The 8,820-nt window shown below is 38.8% G+C and overlaps 1 long non-coding RNA gene across 1 annotated transcript; it reads right to left on the reverse strand.

The window, feature by feature from the left end:
- Nucleotides 1-6,933: 6,933 nt before the first annotated feature.
- LOC309508715 lies at nucleotides 6,934-8,602 on the reverse strand. The gene is made up of 2 exons (XR_014209687.1): nucleotides 7,505-8,602; nucleotides 6,934-7,474 (listed from the first exon to the last, which is right to left on the reverse strand). It is a non-coding gene; the product is annotated as an uncharacterized lncRNA (long non-coding RNA).
- Nucleotides 8,603-8,820: the final 218 nt, after the last annotated feature.

Below are 8,820 nucleotides of genomic sequence, written 5' to 3' on the forward strand. Positions count from 1 at the left end.
TCTGGGTTTACCGAAGAAAACCTGCTCCTGACCAGGTTAGGTTCACAGAGTAAGTTACCATGGTAACTGACTCTGAGTATAAGTTACCTCTCTTTCAGAAACAGGCTTGACTTACTCTGCTTTCTCAGGTTTGACATACCTCCCATTCTGAAACAGAAAACTCAGAGTTTCCCTCATTTCAGGGTTAACATACTCAGAGTTTTCACTTAACCTCCTTTCTGAAACAGGCCCCTGGACTTTTATGTCTTGCTCCATGATTTGCAGTTCCTTGTTACGTTTAATGTTGATTAGTCTCCACAGGTGTTTCTTAGCCATGCCCCCTTGTTATCTTGTTAAGCTTCTCTGCCTGTGTATATATAGCCCTTTGTTTCTCTGTCAGTTGTTGAATGGACATTCCCTGGTTTAGTGTGTTTTTGTCTTTGCCGTGGTTTCATCAGTTACTTTGTGTTCGCACTTTAATAAATCTAACATGCACTTGGATCCGCTTCCCAGCCTGCTTCTTTGCCTGTCTCAAGTATTACAGAACGACTGACCACACACATGGATCCAGTGGAAAAGATTTTGTTCCTTCGTCAAGGTATTTGTACCATTGAGGAATACACTACTCAATTCTGTGCTTTAGCTAATGGTAACAACTGGAAGGATGCTGTTCTGAAAGACTTCTATTGTCATGGACTAAATGAACCATTAAAATCACTTCTGCCAAGAGGGGTAAATGACCTAAACTTAGAACAATTTATAGATTATGCTCTTTTGTTAAGTGGGTCCTCCTTTACTGTCGGGGAAGTAGAGGAGGATGTTACCCACCAAGCTCCAGTGGCCATGGAGCTTACACCATCAGTCATCAGCATGCCCAGTTCTGATGGTCAGCAGTCCTGTTTCCTGTACCTTCCTGTCATGTTTCCTATGCCAGAGCTTCTTCACATCGAGCCAGAGCTTCTTCACGTCGAGGTTGCCCTTCCAGAGCCTCTGCCCGTCATGGCTGCCGTTCCAGAGTCCTCGAACAAGATGGCCACCGTGCCTGAGTCAGCGCTGGATGAAACAGCGCTGATCATCATGGCCATGGCTATTTTGTGTATGTGGGCAGCACACCAACTCTATCCCATGACCCCCTCAGCCAAGATGGCCGCCGCTGTTCCAAAGGCCTCGGACAAGATGGCCACCATTCCAGAGCCCTAGGACAAGATGGCCACCCCCACACGTGTTTCCGGAAAAGATGGCCACCTCCACGCCTGTGTCTTTGGACAAGATGGCTGACTCTATGCCTGTGTCTACCCCGGTGACTTCGGACAAGATGCCAGCTTCTATGCCTGTGTCTTCGGACAAAATGGAAGCATCTACGCCTTTGTCTTCAGACAACATGGCAGTCTCTATGCCTGTGTCTTCGGACAAGATGGCCGCCTCTGCGCCTGAACAGGCGGTGCCTCCCTGACCCCCTGAACAGTCAGATCCTCCCCGGCCCACTTTTGTTATTTCCTGTCTGCTCCAAGTTTTGCAGTTCCTTGTTACGTTTAATGTTGATTAGTCTCCCCAGGTGTTACTTGCCACGCCTCCTTGTTATCTTGTTAAGCTTGTCTGTATCTTTATCTCCCTTTGTTTCACTTGTTCTCTGTCAGTTGTTGAATAGACATTCCCTGGTTTAGTGTGTTTTCTCCTGTTCCGTGTTTTCATCAGTTATTTTGTGTTCGCACTTTAATAAATCTAACCTGCACTTGGATCCACTTCCCAGCCTGCTTCTTTGCCTCTCTCAAATATTGACATTGTGCAGTGTCTGAGGTGTGACATTTGGAAATGTTATTTAATGTTTTCTTTTGTGTTGTATATGAGTGCTACTGTATGGTGGACTGTAATTGTGTTGTAAATTGGTGTGTGTTGTCTCGATTGCCCAGGACAAAGATTAAACTAATTTTAGTCTGGGACTTGGCTTAAGCCTTGTCTGGGAAACCAGGCATATGATTGAAAGTTAAGAGATCAAAAAAAAAAATGTAAACGCATTCACAATAAGATAGAGTGAATAGGGGTATTTCCATTTCATGCCAACTTTAAGCTGTATATTCCAGGTTTTACCTTCCAACACCTGTTTTTTTTTCTAGATTGAAGGAGCATATCACTCAAAGCCTCATGCTACAGAACTGCTTTCTTCCCTTACAAAAACGTCTCAGTGGAGCCTTTGGATGCCTTTAAGCCACACAAACCACCAGAATTTCAATGTGGTGTTTGAAGTGAAGCCAACACACCTTACACTACCCTTCAGGATGGATTTTGCTACTTGCTGAGTGCGTACGGAATGACAGGTAGGCCTCTATTTCCAGAAGAGAGCATATGTTTGGAATATTTATAACTGACTCTCCCTCCCCTAATGCAATGAATATCATCTTGCTGAAAACAGACTGCTGACTCTGTACCACACGGTGCTGCTGGTACCTTCTTGGACCCCCAGAGTGGGTCTAGCAGGGCCCTGTGGCTCATTATTTATCCACTGAGCTCCAGTCATTGCTGATTGGGGTCCTTAGGGAGCCATTATAGCAGAAGACCTGTCCCAAGCAGCCACTGTATTCATCCATCATGCAAAACTGGAGCACTGGAAGGGTGTGCGCACCCCCGGCAGGTCCCACAGAATCTACGGCAACGTGACGAAAGGGAGTGCAAAATGTTGCTAATAGGTTTGGACGCTCATAGGGGACAAAAATTCAAATGTTGGAAATGGGACACCGGTGGGTGGATGCATAAGTGTGACAGAACCTATATCGGAGAGGTTTGTCTTACCGTGTTTTGACACTGTTGGCTTTGCTCAGCACACACAGGTCCTCTGCAGTAGCTGACCTGTGTAGGTTTCATCCTGGCAGGCTCGCTCCGGTAATTCAATACTCTGCTCGGGGTTGGGACCCTATTTACAAATGGGTTCAGAAAGACGGGGTCCAGTGTGTTTCTGAAGTTTTTGACAGTTATGATAGGAATCCCAAAGGAAGGTACTCGAACTTGCGGTTTGGAAGACTACCAAGGAGTTCTAGAAGGTTAGTGGTTTAGGGTCATTTCTGACCGATATGAAAGTGAATATTGTCCCAGAGATTTGGACGGATTAGAAAAATTGTGGGGAAAAAACACCTAACTTGTTGACCCCTAAACCTACTAAAGTGTCTTCTAATGTAAATGCATGTCCACTTTATTTGGATCTTTTTCCCCTATTTGAATTCTTAATATGTAGTTGAAAGCTTAAGTTATTTTGCCATTTGTCTCAAACACAATAGACTTTCAGTTCCATTAATATTTGATTAATTTGCCAAAAGTTTTGCTTTCTAAACATTAACAGCAGTGGAAAAAGTGCAGAACTACTTCAGATGTGAAGCAACAGTTAGTGCTCAACACTGATGTTACACTCCCTTGGATGAACATTTAAACAATGATACAAACTTGCACAAAGAGCAATATATTATTGCTGTTGTGGAGTATCTATCATTATTCAGTTTAAGGTGTGTTTTAGCCAGACAAAACACTAGTACTAGCACAAGCAACCTGAGGCAATAATCAAACACTGTCCTCTATTTTATATGTAGTGTTTAAACAAACCAATTAGAACAAACAATTTACTAATTCACTGTTTGAGGTCTTTTTCATCAATATGTTGATATGTTTTTGACAATGATTGGGGTCAGTTATAGAATTATTTATTTTGTTCTGCTATAAACGTATCTACTCAAAGTATTTGTTTCACCCTGCAGTAATTTACATTTGACTGTTAAACTGAATCTAAGATATAGATCATCATAGATGATTTAGTGCTGGATAATGTTTTCTTATTACTTTTCGACCTGTCCCAAATTTTTCTTTTACTTATGAACCCACCAATCAGCAAACTGCAATTTATTCTCAAATGCACAATTAAATGTAACAATTAAATTATATTTTTCTTTTTAGGACATAAGCTAACTGAGTATCTATTAGAACTTTGTGTTTGCAATCATAATATTTGAGTCTATTTCTCTTATTAAACAGTATGTAGTTTACATTTGGTGGCTTACTCCTTAGGTAAAATTAAGTTGTCAGTGTAAAACCAACCATTTTTCTTTATTAGGTTTGGAAATACAGTTGGCTATTAGGAACCTATTAACTATGAATCATACAAACCAAACTCGAAATTGTCTCGGAGACCAACAGACCACATACCTTCATTATATTTTTATATAAAGAACTATTATTTCTCATAAGCAATAACAATGAGCTCCCATTCCATGAGCAGATAAGCAAAGTAGGCTTATGCTGCCTGAACAACAACCTGGAAATCAGTAACCTCAGGCAGAACATAAATCCCATAATCGTATGCCCATCAATCAATGTTTGCCACATATATTGGCAGTACACTTAAATGGGCTTTCAATGTCATAAAATAAGCCCACCAAAGATTGTTCTTCATGCTTCTACTCAAGAAGTTACCAGATCTTTCAGTAAGAACAAACAAGCTAGCCTGAAAGTGACTTGCCGCTCCAAAATAATCTTAAATAAGTGATAGGAGGAAAGGAATAATTGATGTTGCCCATGCACTTATTATAAGCGAATTCAGGTTTGCTTTTTTATTCATAAAAACCTTAAAAATACAGGTCAGAATGAGTTTCATTTTTTGGGGCGTACTTCCAAAGTACAGTCACACATTTGGGCTTGCTAATGCTTGGCCTTCACAGCACAATAAAATATGACTGACCACTAATAGCAGTTGTCAAATATCTGACTTACTGTTCAAGCCACACTTCACATGGGCTGCATTTCCCAAAAGCATTAAGCCTAAGTACATCGCAGAACCATTGCCACCAATGGTCTCTACAATCAGCTTAGCTCACAATGCTTTTGGGAAACACATCCCTGGTTTGTTTCTCCATATCGCAACTGTCAACTGAGCCAGATATCTACACAAGTTATCCAAAATTTATATTTCACAACCCAACAGGAATGTAACAACATGATATACTGTATATTTAATTTCAGGTCTCTTTGATTAAGAAAATTCACAGATACTCTAAACATTTACACTGGTTAATTTACGACAAAATTCCGTGATAATTTCTACCTCTGGCTTTTATGTTGTTATTTTTTCTTCTTTTTTTTATATATATATAAGGTTATGGCTTAACTCACTGTCATTGATTTCTCAGAATTTAGTCATTACATGAGGTCCAACCTGCACTTGCATCATCTGTTTACCAGTCTTCACAAATAATACATTCTCAGACTTGTTGAATTATGTATGCTGAAATATTCCACTTTTACGCAGCTGTAGCGAAATTCATAACAGACAAGACATCTGAAGTATGATGTCTGCCAAAATGTGTTCAATGTTTTATATCCACAATTGAATTACAGTGCATAAATTCTGCACAGGTTTTGAAGGTATAAATGTAACTCGTGTTTTGTTTGCGCAGCAGAAGTCTTTTTTCACTTTCTGCGATGGCTGAACATCAGAAGCACTCAGCAATGTTTTAATAAAGGCACTATATTCCAGTGATGGCTCCTTCAAAGTTCCCTGTCAACAGTCTGAACCTGGTCTAGTATGCATTACATTACAGAAGTTAAGACATGTGCATGTGCTAGCACTATGAGGCGAGTGCAATGTGGTACTCTTAAATTAAGGTGTTTTGAGTTTAAATGAAGTGTTTTTCTTTAAATATTTGGTTTTCAGAATATGCTTGTTTGAACTCTAATGGTGCTTAATACTAATAATTACTGTGCTTTTTTAGCCTTGATGTTAATGTTTGTTGGTTAATCATTTACTTAAAATATGTTAAGAATCATTGTGGGAACATAAAGCCATACAGACTGGTTTGATCTACATCCAGGCCTCCCTACGTTATTGAGTTCATTAAGACAGTTGAGTACAAAGACTTCACACAAACCAGGTGAAACACACCCACACACATTCATAACAAATGGACGCTAAAGTAAATCAATGGCATTATGGTGAATCAAAATGAGTAATGACAAAAGTCTTTAAAAATAGCAAGACACCCCAGGTGAATAGGGTAAAAATCTATCTAAGAGATATCGCCAAACTTCCCCAGTTGATTGATTGCATACAAAATTGCAACCATTTTGTGTATTACACGTTTTCTGAAATGTTGTTTAAATATGCAAATGAGGCATTGTATCATTACATATGCACTAATTTGCATACATTTCCAGAACAGGAATCTGAATACTGGATACTGGATAAAGCCAGGTTCAAAACAAATGTTTTATTTATTTTATTTTTATATTAAAGGCATACTATGTAAGATTTTTGGATCAAAATATCCGAAAACCACTAGAAAAGTGTTATATATTTGGTTGATTTGTGTACTTACATTATCCCAAATGTTTCTAAGAATGTTTAAATCCAGAGAAATAAGCAGTTTTAACCAGGACACGTCCTTCCGTCGCCTATCAATGACATCATACTCGCGTTACCCTCGATTTCTTTTTTGTAGAAACCATGGAAACACCAAAGACGCTTTAGTATATTATGTGTATATATATTAGACAGGTAAGCAACTGTTTGGATACATTCATTGACAGAAAACGAATCATTGTTATACAGCTCAGTACAATTAGTCTTTTTGTTTAAATCTTGTTTTCTTGATTTACTGCAAGTATCATATTTTACCATGCCTAATATCGCAGTGTGCTACAAGTGTCTCATATAGTAGCCTCTCGAGCCGTGTGTCGCACTTGTCTCTCATTAGCAATCGCTCCAGCGGCCTTGTTCCGCTCCAGCGGCTTCGTAACGTTAATAAATCTTTAATGCATTACCGGTCACCCATGAATATGATTTCTCCCCGAGTTCAGTCGTATTCTCCACTGGCTGTAGAGGTGAAGACAACTCCTATGACTCTGTGAAATCAAAACGTCATCAAGCTACGCCTTTGTTTTGAATAAACGACCTCTAGTGACGAAAAATTACATAGTGTGCCTTTAAAGGGACTATGTGTAGCTTTTTAGGTATTTTATTATCTAAAATCAATATTTTTATTCATAAATATGCCCTCAATGGTGTACAAATACCTATGCCAATGATCAGACTAATCCTCGTAAACGAAGAATTTATTATCTTTATATACATGGGACGGGTAGGTCCACGGAGGCTTCCATGTAGTTCCGCCATCTTGAAAAACTATAATAGCAGAGAGGGACAAAAAGTACTAGGCCAACGCGTTTCCACAACGCGTTTTCGTTCAGAACCAGCGTCACGTGACTGAAGTCAGCAGAAGCGGAGGCGCAGAGCAGTGAGAGGCGCTTGTCACTGCACCGGCAAGTTTAAAAGGCTGCACTGCACGGTTATTTATACACCGTTCATTCATACATATGCTGAGTCACAGGATAAGGAGTCCTTGTCGTCGAAAAAGTTCAAAATAGACCGTAAAAGGAAACGTGACCGGAGATTACAAAAACAAGGGTTAATGTCGGGATAGCTAACGCAGGAGAAAGCTTTCAAAAGAGACGCTGAAGTTTCCTGCTTTCTTGACAGGTAAGTCAATGTTACGGCCTTAATTACAAGCTTTTTTTTCATTGCTTGGTTGTGTACTTTATCGCGAAGCAAAGAGGACACGGAGACTGACAGAATAGACAGAGCAGGTTACTTATGATATAAAAAAATTTCAGCTCTCAGATTCTGTCACTTTTATTACGAAATTCAAACAATATATACTGTTTTTGGCGCTTGTAAATGTGACGCGAGTCACGACGGATCCCTAGCGGCACGTGAACCGATCATCTCTAGCTAGTAGCAAATAAACACAAATGAACAATGTTGAAAGATACAGTACAACTTACCGAAATGTATATTCCTCATACATTATATCGACCAATCAATCAAACAAATGGTAAACAGCTGGAGAACAATTATGTATGTCACAACATTTACCTCAGGAAAGCCATTTAATGACCATAATAAAGGCTAAGCAGTTAGAGCTATAAAGAGTATTTTGCTAAATATGTGTACTATATTACATATTTATTATATTTTTATTTATATCATTAAATAAAGTTATTATAATAAAAAAAAAAACGCATTATGTATCTTTCTGTATGTTTACAGCATTAGGTGAGTTGTTTTTTTCTTGAGAAAAATTAATGCCTATCTTGTGTAGATATCCCCCCCACCCCCCACTCCTCCATAAATCTCACTCCAAGCAAAACTCAAAAGTTGGCAGCTATGTTATATAGACAGTAGAACATTTATAGTTAAAAGTTAAACAGACTCTTTGATGAATAGCAGCTATTGAGTAAAGTAACGATAGAGAAGGCTCTGATGATGATGATATCTAACAATTCACGTACTTCAAAAAATATAACGAGTAAAGAAGGCATTACTACTAATTACCATAGTTAATGTTTTTCACAGTCAGTAATTGATAACTAACAATCTTTTTTTCGTTGTTTCAAGTTTCAGTTTCACCAAGAAAAACTCGAAGTGCTATTATAAGACATCCTGTCATAGCTTTTTGGTACATAACAGCTACCGTAGATGCAACGCGCATTTGAAAAAGTGAGGCGCTGGAGAGCATTATTCATTTGAATGCAAAATACAATTTCACCACTAGATGGGAGAAATTCCTACACAGAGTCCCTTTAAAGTCAAAGAATTGGACAATTGGAATTGGTCAAAGAAAGGGGATTTCTTTTTAGTACTCCAGAAATCAGAAAGTACTGTCAACAGACAGTAAAAAAATTTAGGTCTTTTCCTAAACATATTTTCCTTTAGTGTCTTGCCTTAATAACCTCGACACAGTTGTTATTGCTGTTTCCTCTGAACTGCCCATAACATGGCATGTGTGTTTACAACTGGAACTAAAGTTT

The sequence above is a fragment of the Leuciscus leuciscus genome (assembly GCF_965113295.1).
Source record: "Leuciscus leuciscus genome assembly, chromosome: 10".
Taxonomy (NCBI): domain Eukaryota; kingdom Metazoa; phylum Chordata; class Actinopteri; order Cypriniformes; family Leuciscidae; genus Leuciscus; species Leuciscus leuciscus.